A 15,000-nucleotide genomic window follows, 5' to 3' on the forward strand; every position below is an offset into this window, starting at 1 on the left:
GTGTGTTGTGGGGCCCCTACGAGCCATGGTGCTTGCTTCATCATAATAAGCATGCAGTCATTAGCCACATCTCTGATTATGGGTCACTGAGGTCAGTTTCAATAATTCCTCAAAAACCTAACCATGCAGTCCCCCCTAACTGTGTAGTTATCTTGCTTTACTGCTGTTTGTGTGATTAGCTGGGAGGAGCTCAGCGCAGCATCCTCCCAATAAAAGAGTAGATGGACCGTTCCTTAACTCTTTCTTGCTTCACATACAGATGGCTTGAGGAGGTACAGGGGAGATGCAGGTCTAATAAACAGAATAGAATATCTGCGCCAGGTGTGTTTCTCTGCATAGGTGTCCCATCACAGGCCCACCAGTGTATGTGTGATCTTTGACTCCTGCCAGTTCACAAGCAGGCGGCCAGGAAACGGTTTCAGCCTATCAACCACTGAGGAGATAAAGCCTTTGTATAAGGAATGAGGAAGCAATGAACACATTCAGCCTATCACAGGAGTAGCCCTGAGTGTTCCGAATTATAATTTCTTCATGTCACTGTACGTTATTGAGCCCAAGTAGCTCGCCGTGATCGTATAGTGGTTAGTACTCTGCGTTGTGGCCGCTGCAACCTCGGTTCGAATCCGAGTCACGGCATTGTGGTTGGCAATGTCACGGCAGTTGGGTTTTTCCTTTACAGAATTCCCAAATGTACCAGTTGTTTTTGTAAAATGTCTATTAAAAACAGATCCTTTTCAATATTTAAACGATCTAACGACAAATTATTTAAACACACATGATTATAAGATGTAGGTATACTGTACTTACTGACATAAATTATCGTTCTTGAATATATTTGCGGTAAGGGGAGCGGAGCTCTCCCCAGGCCAATCAGAATGCAGATGAATGCAGTTGCAGTTGAGTGACCTGTGTTGTGGCTGTCTACAGGGAATGCACATATGTAGCTGTCTCGCAGCCCAATCCAGACGTCAATTGAAGACAGGTTTTCATGCAAATAGAGCAGTAAGTGCAGAGAAATGCTCACTCTCTAAAAATGGCATTCATACAATAGTAAGGTTAAATCCAACCTCACTAGTAGATAGGATTTATCAATAAATAAATAAAGCTTCTCCTCTCTGATATGGAATTACCCCCCAAAAAGTATAAGGGAATACCCAATGCTAACCTATGAGAGGGGCAGATCTCACAGTAGTGAAAAATGTAATAGACTGTTTGATACTACTAGGACATACAAACTACCACAGTACATGTCTTACCTTTTACTTACATAGCATGATGCCCCTAGGACTACCTAGGGCCTACCTTAGGGGTTACTGATATGTAATAAAATTGGAGTTTAAGGCTTGGCAAGTAGTTTTAAATGCCAAGTCGAAGTGGCAGTACACTGCAGCACAGGCACTGCAGTAGCAGGCTTGAGACAGGTTTGAAATGCTATTTCTTTGGGCGGCACAATCAGTCCCTGGGTATATGGTATACCACTTTACAAGGGGCTTTCAAGTAAATTAAATCTGTCAGTCAGGTATACTCCAATTATACACATGATTAGGGAAGAAGCACGTGCACTTCAGCACTGATTAGTAGCGATAAAGTGATCAGAGTCCTAAGGCCAACAAAAAGATACAGCAAAATGCGGAGGTGAAAAGCAATAAGGTGGGGTTGGGACCACCTTAAGAATGCAAGGTCTAACAAAAACGAACTAAGGATAACATGAGTAAAACATCAGGTTTCTCTACAGCATTTGGTGAGACAAATGGGCCTTCTTCTATCTTCCATAAATGCAATATTTCCCGGACCCCTTTATTATATAGCTCTTCAAGGAAAAAACTATAAAGCACTTACAAAGGAGCCTCAAATACTCAAAGATGGTAGACTTCTGTAATATGGGCCATATACTAAAAGCAGCACGAAAACAGAGTGCAATAGGGTCCAAAAAACTTGAGTGACCCATGAGAGTATGCATGCAAGCCTATGGTATTCCAAACTAGAGATATACGCATGCAATTTTTGTTTTTAGGAGAGAATGTGCCTGCTGAAAAAAACATTATTTTTAAAAAGTGCATTGTAGAATATCAGGAATTTGCTGTGGGACACCTTGAAAACTTGCATACAGATTATGTGCACAGGCCTTACAGTCAGTTGTTGTGGCCGAGTGGTTAAGGCGATGGACTAGAAATCCATTGGGGTCTCCCCGCGCAGGTTCGAATCCTGCCGACAACGAGAATCTTTTTAACATCGGCTACAATTTCAGAAGTTAACCTTTAGTTTTTCTTCCATGTCAGTTTTATAAATAGGTGGCTTATTTTGGTGTCACTATTGCCATATCACATATTTATTATCGCTCCCCCTTTCATATCTTTGCTATAACTCTCGTCCTTCATTAGCGCTGGTGCAAACGCTTCAAATTATTATACCCTGGCTCTCTCGGTCATACCTGTGCATGCACTTGAAACTTACTTTACCAATAAAAGAAGCAAATAGAGAAATAAAATAAAAGTACTAGCTGAATTAGGCAAACACACTTCATAAAACTGCATTTTCTTTTCTATTCTCCCCGAGTTACAAGCTTAACTGCTCCCTGTGTAATTTCTCTTAACCTGCTGTTCCTGGAAGAGAATTTCATCTACAAGCTCTTTCTGTGTTTTTTCCTAGTCTTTTCTTTCCCTTTTCTTAGATTTGTAACTGTTCCTTTATGTGCTCTAGTTAGGCGCCATTAATCTCATTTGAGCTCCTTGTACCTGCTGCTGTTTTCTCCACACCTCATACTGTCTTTTCCCTCTTTCTCTCTTTCTCTGCGGTTGGTGGCTACTTTCCAAAGTGTCTGATGCCCCATTGTTCCTTCGTCTTGTTGTCAGACGTGAATTTGAAAAGCAACAAAATTAACGAGCCTTTACCACTCACACATGGCAGAAGTTTATACTTTAATTCAATGAGCTAAGAAAAGTGTGTTGTGGGGCCCCTACGAGCCATGGTGCTTGCTTCATCATAATTAGGCATGCAGTCATTAGCCACAGCTCTGATTATGGGTCACTGAGGTCAGTTTCAATAATTCCTCAAAAACCTAACCATGCAGTCCCCCCTAACTGTGTAGTCATCTTGCTTTACTGCTGTTTGTGTGATTAGCTGAGAGGAGCTCACGGCAGCATCCTCCCAATAAAAGTGTAGATGAACCGTTCCTTAACTCTTTCTTGCTTCACATACAGATGGCTTGAGGAGGTACAGGGGAGATGCAGGTCTAATAAACAGAATAGAATATCTGCGCCAGGTGTGTTTCTCTGCATTGGTGTCCCATCACAGGCCCACCAGTGTATGTGTGATCTTTGACTCCTGCCAGTTCACAAGCAGGCGGCCAGGAAACGGTTTCAGCCTATCAACCACTGAGGAGATAAAGCCTTTGTATAAGGAATGAGGAAGCAATGAACACATTCAGCCTATCACAGGAGTAGCCCTGAGTGTTCCGAATTATAATTTCTTCATGTCACTGTACGTTATTGAGCCCAAGTAGCTCGCCGTGATCGTATAGTGGTTAGTAGTCTGCGTTGTGGCCGCAGCAACCTCGGTTCGAATCCGAGTCACGGCATTGTGGTTGGCAATGTCACGGCAGTTGGGTTTTTCCTTTACAGAATTCCCAAATGTACCAGTTGTTTTTGTAAAATGTCTATTAAAAACAGATCCTTTTCAATATTTAAACGATCTAACGACAAATTATTTAAACACACATGATTATAAGATGTAGGTATACTGTACTTACTGACATAAATTATCGTTCTTGAACATATTTGCGGTAAGGGGAGCGGACCTCTCCCCAGGCCAATCAGAATGCAGATGAATGCAGTTGCAGTTGAGTGACCTGTGTTGTGGCTGTCTACAGGGAATGCACATATGTAGCTGTCTCGCAGCCCAATCCAGACGTCAATCGAAGACAGGTTTCAATGCAAATAGAGCAGTAAGTGCAGAGAAATGCTCACTCTCTAAAAATGGCATTTATACAATAGTAAGATTAAATCCAACCTCACCAGTAGATAGGATATATCAATAAATAAATAAAGCTTCTCCTCTCTGATATGGAATTACCCCCCAAAAAGTATAAGGGAATACCCAATGCTAACCTATGAGAGGGGCAGACCTCACAGTAGTGAAAAATGTAATAGACTGTTTGATACTACTAGGACATACAAACTACCACAGTACATGTCTTACCTTTTACTTACATAGCATGATGCCCCTAGGACTACCTAGGGCCTACCTTAGGGGTTACTGATATGTAATAAAATTGGAGTTTAAGGCTTGGCAAGTAGTTTTAAATGCCAAGTCGAAGTGGCAGTACACTGCAGCACAGGCACTGCAGTAGCAGGCTTGAGACAGGTTTGAAATGCTATTTCTTTGGGCGGCACAATCAGTCCCTGGGTATATGGTATACCACTTTACAAGGGGCTTTCAAGTAAATTAAATCTGTCAGTCAGGTATACTCCAATTATACACATGATTAGGGAAGAAGCACGTGCACTTCAGCACTGATTAGTAGCGATAAAGTGATCAGAGTCCTAAGGCCAACAAAAAGATACAGCAAAATGGGGAGGTGAAAAGCAATAAGGTGGGGTTGGGACCACCTTAAGAATGCAAGGTCTAACAAAAACGAACTAAGGATAACATGAGTAAAACATCAGGTTTCTCTACAGCATTTGGTGAGACAAGTGGGCCTTCTTTTATCTTCCATAAATGCAATCCTTCCCGGACCCCTTTATTATATAGCTCTTCAAGGAAAAAATATAAAGCACTTACAAAGGAGCCTCAAATACTCAAAGATGGTAGACTTCTTTAATATGGGACATATACTAAAAGCAGCATGAAAACAGAGTGCAATAGGGTCCAAAAAACTTGAGTGACCCATGAGAGTATGCATGCAAGCCTATGGTATTCCAAACTAGAGATAAACGCATGCAATTTTTGTTTTCAGGAGAGAATGTGCCTGCTGAAAAAAACATTATTTTTTAAAAGTGCATTGCAGAATATCAGGAATTTGCTGTGGGACACCTTGAAAACTTGCATACAGATTATGTGCACACGCCTTACAGTCGGTTGTTGTGGCCGAGTGGTTAAGTCGATGGACTAGAAATCCATTGGGGTCTCCCCGCGCAGGTTCGAATCCTGCCGACAACGAGAATCTTTTTAACATCGGCTACAATTTCAGAAGTTAACCTTTAGTTTTTCTTCCATGTCAGTTTTATAAATAGGTGGCTTATTTTGGTGTCACTATTGCCATATCACATATTTATTATCGCTCCCCCTTTCATATCTTTGCTATAACTCTCGTCCTTCATTAGCGCTGGTGCAAACGCTTCAAATTATTATACCCTGGCTCTCTCGGTCATACCTGTGCATGCCCTTGAAACTTACTTTACCAATAAAAGAAGCAAATAGAGAAATAAAATAAAAGTACTAGCTGAATTAGGCAAACACACTTCATAAAACTGCATTTTCTTTTCTATTCTCCCCGAGTTACAAGCTTAACTGCTCCCTGTGTAATTTCTCTTAACCTGCTGTTCCTGGAAGAGAATTTCATCTACAAGCTCTTTCTGTGTTTTTTCCTAGTCTTTTCTTTCCCTTTTCTTAGATTTGTAACTGTTCCTTTATGTGCTCTATTTAGGCGCCATTAATCTCATTTGAGCTCCTTGTACCTGCTGCTGTTTTCTCCACACCTCATACTGTCTTTTCCCTCTTTCTCTCTTTCTCTGCGGTTGGTGGCTACTTTCCAAAGTGTCTGATGCCCCATTGTTCCTTCGTCTTGTTGTCAGACGTGAATTTGAAAAGCAACAAAATTAACGAGCCCTTACCACTCACACATGGCAGAAGTTTATACTTTAATTCAATGAGCTTAGAAAAGTGTGTTGTGGGGCCCCTACGAGCCATGGTGCTTGCTTCATCATAATTAGGCATGCAGTCATTAGCCACAGCTCTGATTATGGGTCACTGAGGTCAGTTTCAATAATTCCTCAAAAACCTAACCATGCAGTCCCCCCTAACTGTGTAGTCATCTTGCTTTACTGCTGTTTGTGTGATTAGCTGAGAGGAGCTCACGGCAGCATCCTCCCAATAAAAGTGTAGATGAACCGTTCCTTAACTCTTTCTTGCTTCACATACAGATGGCTTGAGGAGGTACAGGGGAGATGCAGGTCTAATAAACAGAATAGAATATCTGCGCCAGGTGTGTTTCTCTGCATTGGTGTCCCATCACAGGCCCACCAGTGTATGTGTGATCTTTGACTCCTGCCAGTTCACAAGCAGGCGGCCAGGAAACTGTTTCAGCCTATCAACCACTGAGGAGATAAAGCCTTTGTATAAGGAATGAGGAAGCAATGAACACATTCAGCCTATCACAGGAGTAGCCCTGAGTGTTCCGAATTATAATTTCTTCATGTCACTGTACGTTATTGAGCCCAAGTAGCTCGCCGTGATCGTATAGTGGTTAGTAGTCTGCGTTGTGGCCGCAGCAACCTCGGTTCGAATCCGAGTCACGGCATTGTGGTTGGCAATGTCACGGCAGTTGGGTTTTTCCTTTACAGAATTCCCAAATGTACCAGTTGTTTTTGTAAAATGTCTATTAAAAACAGATCCTTTTCAATATTTAAACGATCTAACGACAAATTATTTAAACACACATGATTATAAGATGTAGGTATACTGTACTTACTGACATAAATTATCGTTCTTGAACATATTTGCGGTAAGGGGAGCGGACCTCTCCCCAGGCCAATCAGAATGCAGATGAATGCAGTTGCAGTTGAGTGACCTGTGTTGTGGCTGTCTACAGGGAATGCACATATGTAGCTGTCTCGCAGCCCAATCCAGACGTCAATCGAAGACAGGTTTCAATGCAAATAGAGCAGTAAGTGCAGAGAAATGCTCACTCTCTAAAAATGGCATTTATACAATAGTAAGATTAAATCCAACCTCACCAGTAGATAGGATTTATCAATAAATAAATAAAGCTTCTCCTCTCTGATATGGAATTACCCCCCAAAAAGTATAAGGGAATACCCAATGCTAACCTATGAGAGGGGCAGACCTCACAGTAGTGAAAAATGTAATAGACTGTTTGATACTACTAGGACATACAAACTACCACAGTACATGTCTTACCTTTTACTTACATAGCATGATGCCCCTAGGACTACCTAGGGCCTACCTTAGGGGTTACTGATATGTAATAAAATTGGAGTTTAAGGCTTGGCAAGTAGTTTTAAATGCCAAGTCGAAGTGGCAGTAGACTGCAGCACAGGCACTGCAGTAGCAGGCTTGAGACAGGTTTGAAATGCTATTTCTTTGGGCGGCACAATCAGTCCCTGGGTATATGGTATACCACTTTACAAGGGGCTTTCAAGTAAATTAAATCTGTCAGTCAGGTATACTCCAATTATACACATGATTAGGGAAGAAGCACGTGCACTTCAGCACTGATTAGTAGCGATAAAGTGATCAGAGTCCTAAGGCCAACAAAAAGATACAGCAAAATGGGGAGGTGAAAAGCAATAAGGTGGGGTTGGGACCACCTTAAGAATGCAAGGTCTAACAAAAACGAACTAAGGATAACATGAGTAAAACATCAGGTTTCTCTACAGCATTTGGTGAGACAAGTGGGCCTTCTTTTATCTTCCATAAATGCAATCCTTCCCGGACCCCTTTATTATATAGCTCTTCAAGGAAAAAATATAAAGCACTTACAAAGGAGCCTCAAATACTCAAAGATGGTAGACTTCTTTAATATGGGACATATACTAAAAGCAGCATGAAAACAGAGTGCAATAGGGTCCAAAAAACTTGAGTGACCCATGAGAGTATGCATGCAAGCCTATGGTATTCCAAACTAGAGATATACGCATGCAATTTTTGTTTTTAGGAGAGAATGTGCCTGCTGAAAAAAACATTATTTTTAAAAAGTTCATTGCAGAATATCAGGAATTTGCTGTGGGACACCTTGAAAACTTGCATACAGATTATGTGCACACACCTTGCAGTCAGTTGTTGTGGCCGAGTGGTTAAGGCGATGGACTAGATATCCATTGGGGTCTCCCCGCGCAGGTTCGAATCCTGCCGACAACGAGAATCTTTTTAACATCGGCTACAATTTCAGAAGTTAACCTTTAGTATTTCTTCCATGTTAGTTTTATAAATAGGTGGCTTATTTTGGTGTCACTATTGCCATATCACATATTTATTATCGCTCCCCCTTTCATATCTTTGCTTTAACTCTCGTCCTTCATTAGCGCTGGTGCAAACGCTTCAAATTATTATACCCTGGCTCTCTCGGTCATACCTGTGCATGCACTTGAAACTTACTTTACCAATAAAAGAAGCAAATAGAGAAATAAAATAAAAGTGCTAGCTGGATTAGGCAAACACACTTCATAAAACTTTATTTTCTTTTCTATTCTCCCCGTGTTACAAGCTTAACTGCTCCCTGTGTAATTTCTCTTAACCTGCTGTTCCTGGAAGAGAATTTCATCTACAAGCTCTTTCTGTGTTTTTTCCTAGTCTTTTCTTTCCCTTTTCTTAGATTTGTAACTGTTCCTTTATGTGCTCTAGTTAGGCGCCATTAATCTCATTTGAGCTCCTTGTACCTGCTGCTGTTTTCTCCACACCTCATACTGTCTTTTCCCTCTTTCTCTCTTTCTCTGCGGTTGGTGGCTACTTTCCAAAGTGTCTGATGCCCCATTGTTCCTTCGTCTTGTTGTCAGACGTGAATTTGAAAAGCAACAAAATTAACGAGCCTTTACCACTCACACATGGCAGAAGTTTATACTTTAATTCAATGAGCTAAGAAAAGTGTGTTGTGGGGCCCCTACGAGCCATGGTGCTTGCTTCATCATAATTAGGCATGCAGTCATTAGCCACAGCTCTGATTATGGGTCACTGAGGTCAGTTTCAATAATTCCTCAAAAACCTAACCATGCAGTCCCCCCTAACTGTGTAGTTATCTTGCTTTACTGCTGTTTGTGTGATTAGCTGGGAGGAGCTCACGGCAGCATCCTCCCAATAAAAGTGTAGATGGACCGTTCCTTAACTCTTTCTTGCTTCACATACAGATGGCTTGAGGAGGTACAGGGGAGATGCAGGTCTAATAAACAGAATAGAATATCTGCGCCAGGTGTGTTTCTCTGCATTGGTGTCCCATCACAGGCCCACCAGTGTATGTGTGATCTGTGACTCCTGCCAGTTCACAAGCAGGCGGCCAGGAAACGGTTTCAGCCTATCAACCACTGAGGAGATAAAGCCTTTGTATAAGGAATGAGGAAGCAATGAACACATTCAGCCTATCACAGGAGTAGCCCTGAGTGTTCCGAATTATAATTTCTTCATGTCACTGTACGTTATTGAGCCGAAGTAGATCGACGTGATCGTATAGTGGTTAGTACTCTGCGTTGTGGCCGCAGCAACCTCGGTTCGAATCCGAGTCACGGCATTGTGGTTGGCAATGTCACGGCAGTTGGGTTTTTTCTTTACAGAATTCCCAAATGTACCAGTTGTTTTTGTAAAATGTCTATTAAAAACAGATCCTTTTCAATATTTAAACGATCTAACGACAAATTATTTAAACACACATGATTATAAGATGTAGGTATACTGTACTTACTGACATAAATTATCGTTCTTGAACATATTTGCGGTAAGGGGAGCGGATCTCTCCCCCAGGCCAATCAGAATGCAGATGAATGCAGTTGCAGTTGAGTGACCTGTGTTGTGGTTGTCTACAGGGAATGCACATATGTAGCTGTCTCGCAGCCCAATCCAGACGTCAATCGAAGACAGGTTTCAATGCAAATAGAGAAGTAAGTGCAGAGAAATGCTCACTCTCTAAAAATGGCATTTATACAATAGTAAGATTAAATCCAACCTCACCAGTAGATAGGATTTATCAATAAATAAATAAAGCTTCTCCTCTCTGATATGGAATTACCCCCCAAAAAGTATAAGGGAATACCCAATGCTAACCTATGAGAGGGGCAGACCTCACAGTAGTGAATAATGTAATAGACTGTTTGATACTACTAGGACATACAAACTACCACAGTACATGTCTTACCTTTTACTTACATAGCATGATGCCCCTAGGACTACCTAGGGCCTACCTTAGGGGTTACTGATATGTAATAAAATTGGAGTTTAAGGCTTGGCAAGTAGTTTTAAATGCCAAGTCGAAGTGGCAGTACACTGCAGCACAGGCACTGCAGTAGCAGGCTTGAGACAGGTTTGAAATGCTATTTCTTTCGGCGGCACAATCAGTCCCTGGGTATATGGTATACCACTTTACAAGGGGCTTTCAAGTAAATTAAATCTGTCAGTCAGGTATACTCTAATTATACACATGATTAGGGAAGAAGCACGTGCACTTCAGCACTGATTAGTAGCGATAAAGTGATCAGAGTCCTAAGGCCAACAAAAAGATACAGCAAAATGCGGAGGTGAAAAGCAATAAGGTGGGGTTGGGACCACCTTAAGAATGCAAGGTCTAAAATAAAACGAACTAAGGATAACATGAGTAAAACATCAGGTTTCTCTACAGCATTTGGTGAGACAAGTGGGCCTTCTTTTATCTTCCATAAATGCAATCCTTCCCGGACCCCTTTATTATATAGCTCTTCCAGGAAAAAATATAAAGCACTTACAAAGGAGCCTCAAATACTCAAAAATGGTAGACTTCTGTAATATGGGCCATATACTAAAAGCAGCACGAAAACAGAGTGAAATAGGGTCCAAAAAACTTGAGTGACCCATGAGAGTATGCATGCAAGCCTATGGTATTCCAAACTAGAGATATACGCATGCTATTTTTGTTTTTAGGAGAGAATGTGCCTGCTGAAAAAAATATTATTTTTAAAAAGTGCATTGCAGAATATCAGGAATTTGCTCTGGGACACCTTGAAAACTTGCATACAGATTATGTGCACACACCTTACAGTCAGTTGTTGTGGCCGAGTGGTTAAGGCGATGGACTAGAAATCCATTGGGATCTCCCCGCGCAGGTTCGAATCCAGCCGACAACGAGAAACTTTTTAACATCGGCTACAATTTCAGAAGTTAACCTTTAGTATTTCTTCCATGTCAGTTTTATAAATAGGTGGCTTATTTTGGTGTCACTATTGCCATATCACATATTTATTATCGCTCCCCCTTTCATATCTTTGCTATAACTCTCGTCCTTCATTAGCGCTGGTGCAAACGCTTCAAATTATTATACCCTGGCTCTCTCGGTCATACCTGTGCATGCACTTGAAACTTACTTTACCGATAAAAGAAGCAAATAGAGAAATAAAATAAAAGTGCTAGCTGGATTAGGCAAACACACTTCATAAAACTGCATTTTCTTTTCTATTCTTCCCCGTGTTACAAGCTTAACTGCTCCCTGTGTAATTTCTCCTAACCTGCTGTTCCTGGAAGAGAATTTCATCTGCAAGCTCTTTCTGTGTTTTTTCCTAGTCTTTTTTTTCCCTTTTCTTAGATTTGTAACTGTTCCTTTACGTGCTCTACTTAGGCGCCATTAATCTCATTTGAGCTCCTTGTACCTGCTGCTGTTTTCTCCACACCTCATACTGTCTTTTCCCTCTTTCTCTCTTTCTCTGCGGTTGGTGGCTACTTTCCAAAGCGTCTGATGCCCCAATGTTCCTTCGTCTTGTTGTCAGACGTGAATTTGAAAAGCAACAAAATTAACAAGCCTTTACCACTCACACATGGCAGAAGTTTATACTTTAATTCAATGAGCTAAGAAAAGTGTGCTGTGGGGCCCCTACGAGCCATGGTGCTTGCTTCATCATAATTAGGCATGCAGTCATTAGCCACAGCTCTGATTATGGGTCACTGAGGTCAGTTTCAATAATTCCTCAAAAACCTAACCATGCAGTCCCCCCTAACTGTGTAGTTATCTTGCTTTACTGCTGTTTGTGTGATTAGCTGGGAGGAGCTCACAGCAGCATCCTCCCAATAAAAGTGTAGATGGACCGTTCCTTAACTCTTTCTTGCTTCACATTCAGATGGCTTGAGGAGGTACAGGGGAGATGCAGGTCTAATAAACAGAATAGAATATCTGCGCCAGGTGTGTTTCTCTGCATTGGTGTCCCATCACAGGCCCACCAGTGTATGTGTGATCTTTGACTCCTGCCAGTTCACAAGCAGGCGGCCAGGAAACGGTTTCAGCCTATCAACCACTGAGGAGATAAAGCCTTTGTATAAGGAATGAGGAAGCAATGAACACATTCAGCCTATCACAGGAGTAGCCCTGAGTGTTCCGAATTATAATTTCTTCATGTCACTGTACGTTATTGAGCCCAAGTAGCTTGCCGTGATCGTATAGTGGTTAGTACTCTGCGTTGTGGCCGCAGCAACCTCGGTTCGAATCCGAGTCACGGCATTGTGGTTGGCAATGTCACGGCAGTTGGGTTTTTCCTTTACAGAATTCCCAAATGTACCAGTTGTTTTTGTAAAATGTCTATTAAAAACAGATCCTTTTCAATATTTAAACGATCTAACAACAAATTATTTAAACACACATGATTATAAGATGTAGGTATACTGTACTTACTGACATAAATTATCGTTCTTGAACATATTTGCGGTAAGGGGAGCGGAGCTCTCCCCCAGGCCAATCAGAATGCAGATGAATGCAGTTGCAGTTGAGTGACCTGTGTTGTGGCTGTCTACAGGGAATGCACATATGTAGCTGTCTCGCAGCCCAATCCAGACGTCAATCGAAGACAGGTTTCAATGCAAATAGAGCAGTAAGTGCAGAGAAATGCTCACTCTCTAAAAATGGCATTTATACAATGGTAAGATTAAATCCAACCTCACCAGTAGATAGGATTTATCAATAAATAAATAAAGCTTCTCCTCTCTGATATGGAATTACCCCCCAAAAAGTATAAGGGAATACCCAATGCTAACCTATGAGAGGGGCAGACCTCACAGTAGTGAAAAATGTAATAGACTGTTTGATACTACTAGGACATACAAACTACCACAGTACATGTCTTACCTTTTACTTACATAGCATGATGCCCCTAGGACTACCTAGGGCCTACCTTAGGGGTTACTGATATGTAATAAAATTGGAGTTTAAGGCTTGGCAAGTAGTTTTAAATGCCAAATCGAAGTGGCAGTACACTGCAGCACAGGCACTGCAGTAGCAGGCTTGAGACAGGTTTGAAATGCTATTTCTTTGGGCGGCACAATCAGTCCCTGGGTATATGGTATACCACTTTACAAGGGGCTTTCAAGTAAATAAATCTGTCAGTCAGGTATACTCCAATTATACACATGATTAGGGAAGAAGCACGTGCACTTCAGCACTGATTAGTAGCGATAAAGTGATCAGAGTCCTAAGGCCATCAAAAAGATACAGCAAAATGCGGAGGTGAAAAGCAATAAGGTGGGGTTGGGACCACCTTAAGAATGCAAGGTCTAACAAAAACGAACTAAGGATAACATGAGTAAAACATCAGGTTTCTCTACAGCATTTGGTGAGACAAGTGGGCCGTCTTTTATCTTCCATAAATGCAATCCTTCCCGGACCCCTTTATTATATAGCTCTTCAAGGAAAAAATATAAAGCACTTACAAAGGAGCCTCAAATACTCAAAGATGGTAGACTTCTTTAATATGGGACATATACTAAAAGCAGCATGAAAACAGAGTGCAATAGGGTCCAAAAAACTTGAGTGACCCATGAGAGTATGCATGCAAGCCTATGGTATTCCAAACTAGAGATATACGCATGCAATTTTTGTTTTTAGGAGAGAATGTGCCTGCTGAAAAAAACATTATTTTTAAAAAGTTCATTGCAGAATATCAGGAATTTGCTGTGGGACACCTTGAAAACTTGCATACAGATTATGTGCACACACCTTGCAGTCAGTTGTTGTGGCCGAGTGGTTAAGGCGATGGACTAGAAATCCATTGGGGTCTCCCCGCGCAGGTTCGAATCCTGCCGACAACGAGAATCTTTTTAACATCGGCTACAATTTCAGAAGTTAACCTTTAGTATTTCTTCCATGTTAGTTTTATAAATAGGTGGCTTATTTTGGTGTCACTATTGCCATATCACATATTTATTATCGCTCCCCCTTTCATATCTTTGCTATAACTCTCGTCCTTCATTAGCGCTGGTGCAAACGCTTCAAATTATTATACCCTGGCTCTCTCGGTCATACCTGTGCATGCACTTGAAACTTACTTTACCAATAAAAGAAGCAAATAGAGAAATAAATTAAAAGTGCTAGCTGGATTAGGCAAACACACTTCATAAAACTGCATTTTCTTTTCTATTCTCCCCCGTGTTACAAGCTTAACTGCTCCCTGTGTAATTTCTCTTAACCTGCTGTTCCTGGAAGAGAATTTCATCTACAAGCTCTTTCTGTGTTTTTTCCTAGTCTTTTCCTTCCCTTTTCTTAGATTTGTAACTGTTCCTTTACGTGCTCTATTTAGGCGCCATTAATCTCATTTGAGCTCCTTGTACCTGCTGCTGTTTTCTCCACACCTCATACTGTCTTTTCCCTCTTTCTCTCTTTCTCTGCGGTTGGTGGCTACTTTCCAAAGCGTCTGATGCCCCAATGTTCCTTCGTCTTGTTGTCAGACGTGAATTTGAAAAGCAACAAAATGAACAAGCCTTTACCACTCACACATGGCAGAAGTTTATACTTTAATTCAATGAGCTAAGAAAAGTGTGTTGTGGGGCCCCTACGAGCCATGGTGCTTGCTTCATCATAATTAGGCATGCAGTCATTAGCCACAGCTCTGATTATGGGTCACTGAGGTCAGTTTCAATAATTCCTCAAAAACCTAACCATGCAGTCCCCCCTAACTGTGTAGTTATCTTGCTTTACTGCTGTTTGTGTGATTAGCTGGGAGGAGCTCATGGCAGCATCCTCCCAATAAAAGTGTAGATGAACCGTTCCTTAACTCTTTCTTGCTTCACATACAGATGGCTTGAGGAGGTACAGGGGAGATGCAGGTCTAA

General features: G+C 41.4%; 4 non-coding genes across 4 annotated transcripts; all 4 read left to right on the forward strand.

Moving 5' to 3' along the window:
* Positions 1–2,135: 2,135 nt before the first annotated feature.
* TRNAS-AGA (transfer RNA serine (anticodon AGA)) lies at positions 2,136–2,217 on the forward strand. The gene has a single exon. It is a non-coding gene; the product is annotated as a tRNA-Ser (tRNA).
* A 5,798-nt stretch (positions 2,218–8,015) lies between these two features.
* On the forward strand, positions 8,016–8,097 carry TRNAS-AGA (transfer RNA serine (anticodon AGA)). The gene has a single exon. It is a non-coding gene; the product is annotated as a tRNA-Ser (tRNA).
* A 4,231-nt stretch (positions 8,098–12,328) lies between these two features.
* TRNAH-GUG (transfer RNA histidin (anticodon GUG)) lies at positions 12,329–12,400 on the forward strand. The gene has a single exon. It is a non-coding gene; the product is annotated as a tRNA-His (tRNA).
* Positions 12,401–13,898: 1,498 nt separating this feature from the next.
* Positions 13,899–13,980, forward strand: TRNAS-AGA (transfer RNA serine (anticodon AGA)). The gene has a single exon. It is a non-coding gene; the product is annotated as a tRNA-Ser (tRNA).
* The last annotated feature ends 1,020 nt before the right edge of the window (positions 13,981–15,000 follow it).

Source organism: Lissotriton vulgaris, unplaced genomic scaffold (assembly GCF_964263255.1).
Source record: "Lissotriton vulgaris unplaced genomic scaffold, aLisVul1.2 SCAFFOLD_301, whole genome shotgun sequence".
NCBI lineage: Eukaryota > Metazoa > Chordata > Amphibia > Caudata > Salamandridae > Lissotriton > Lissotriton vulgaris.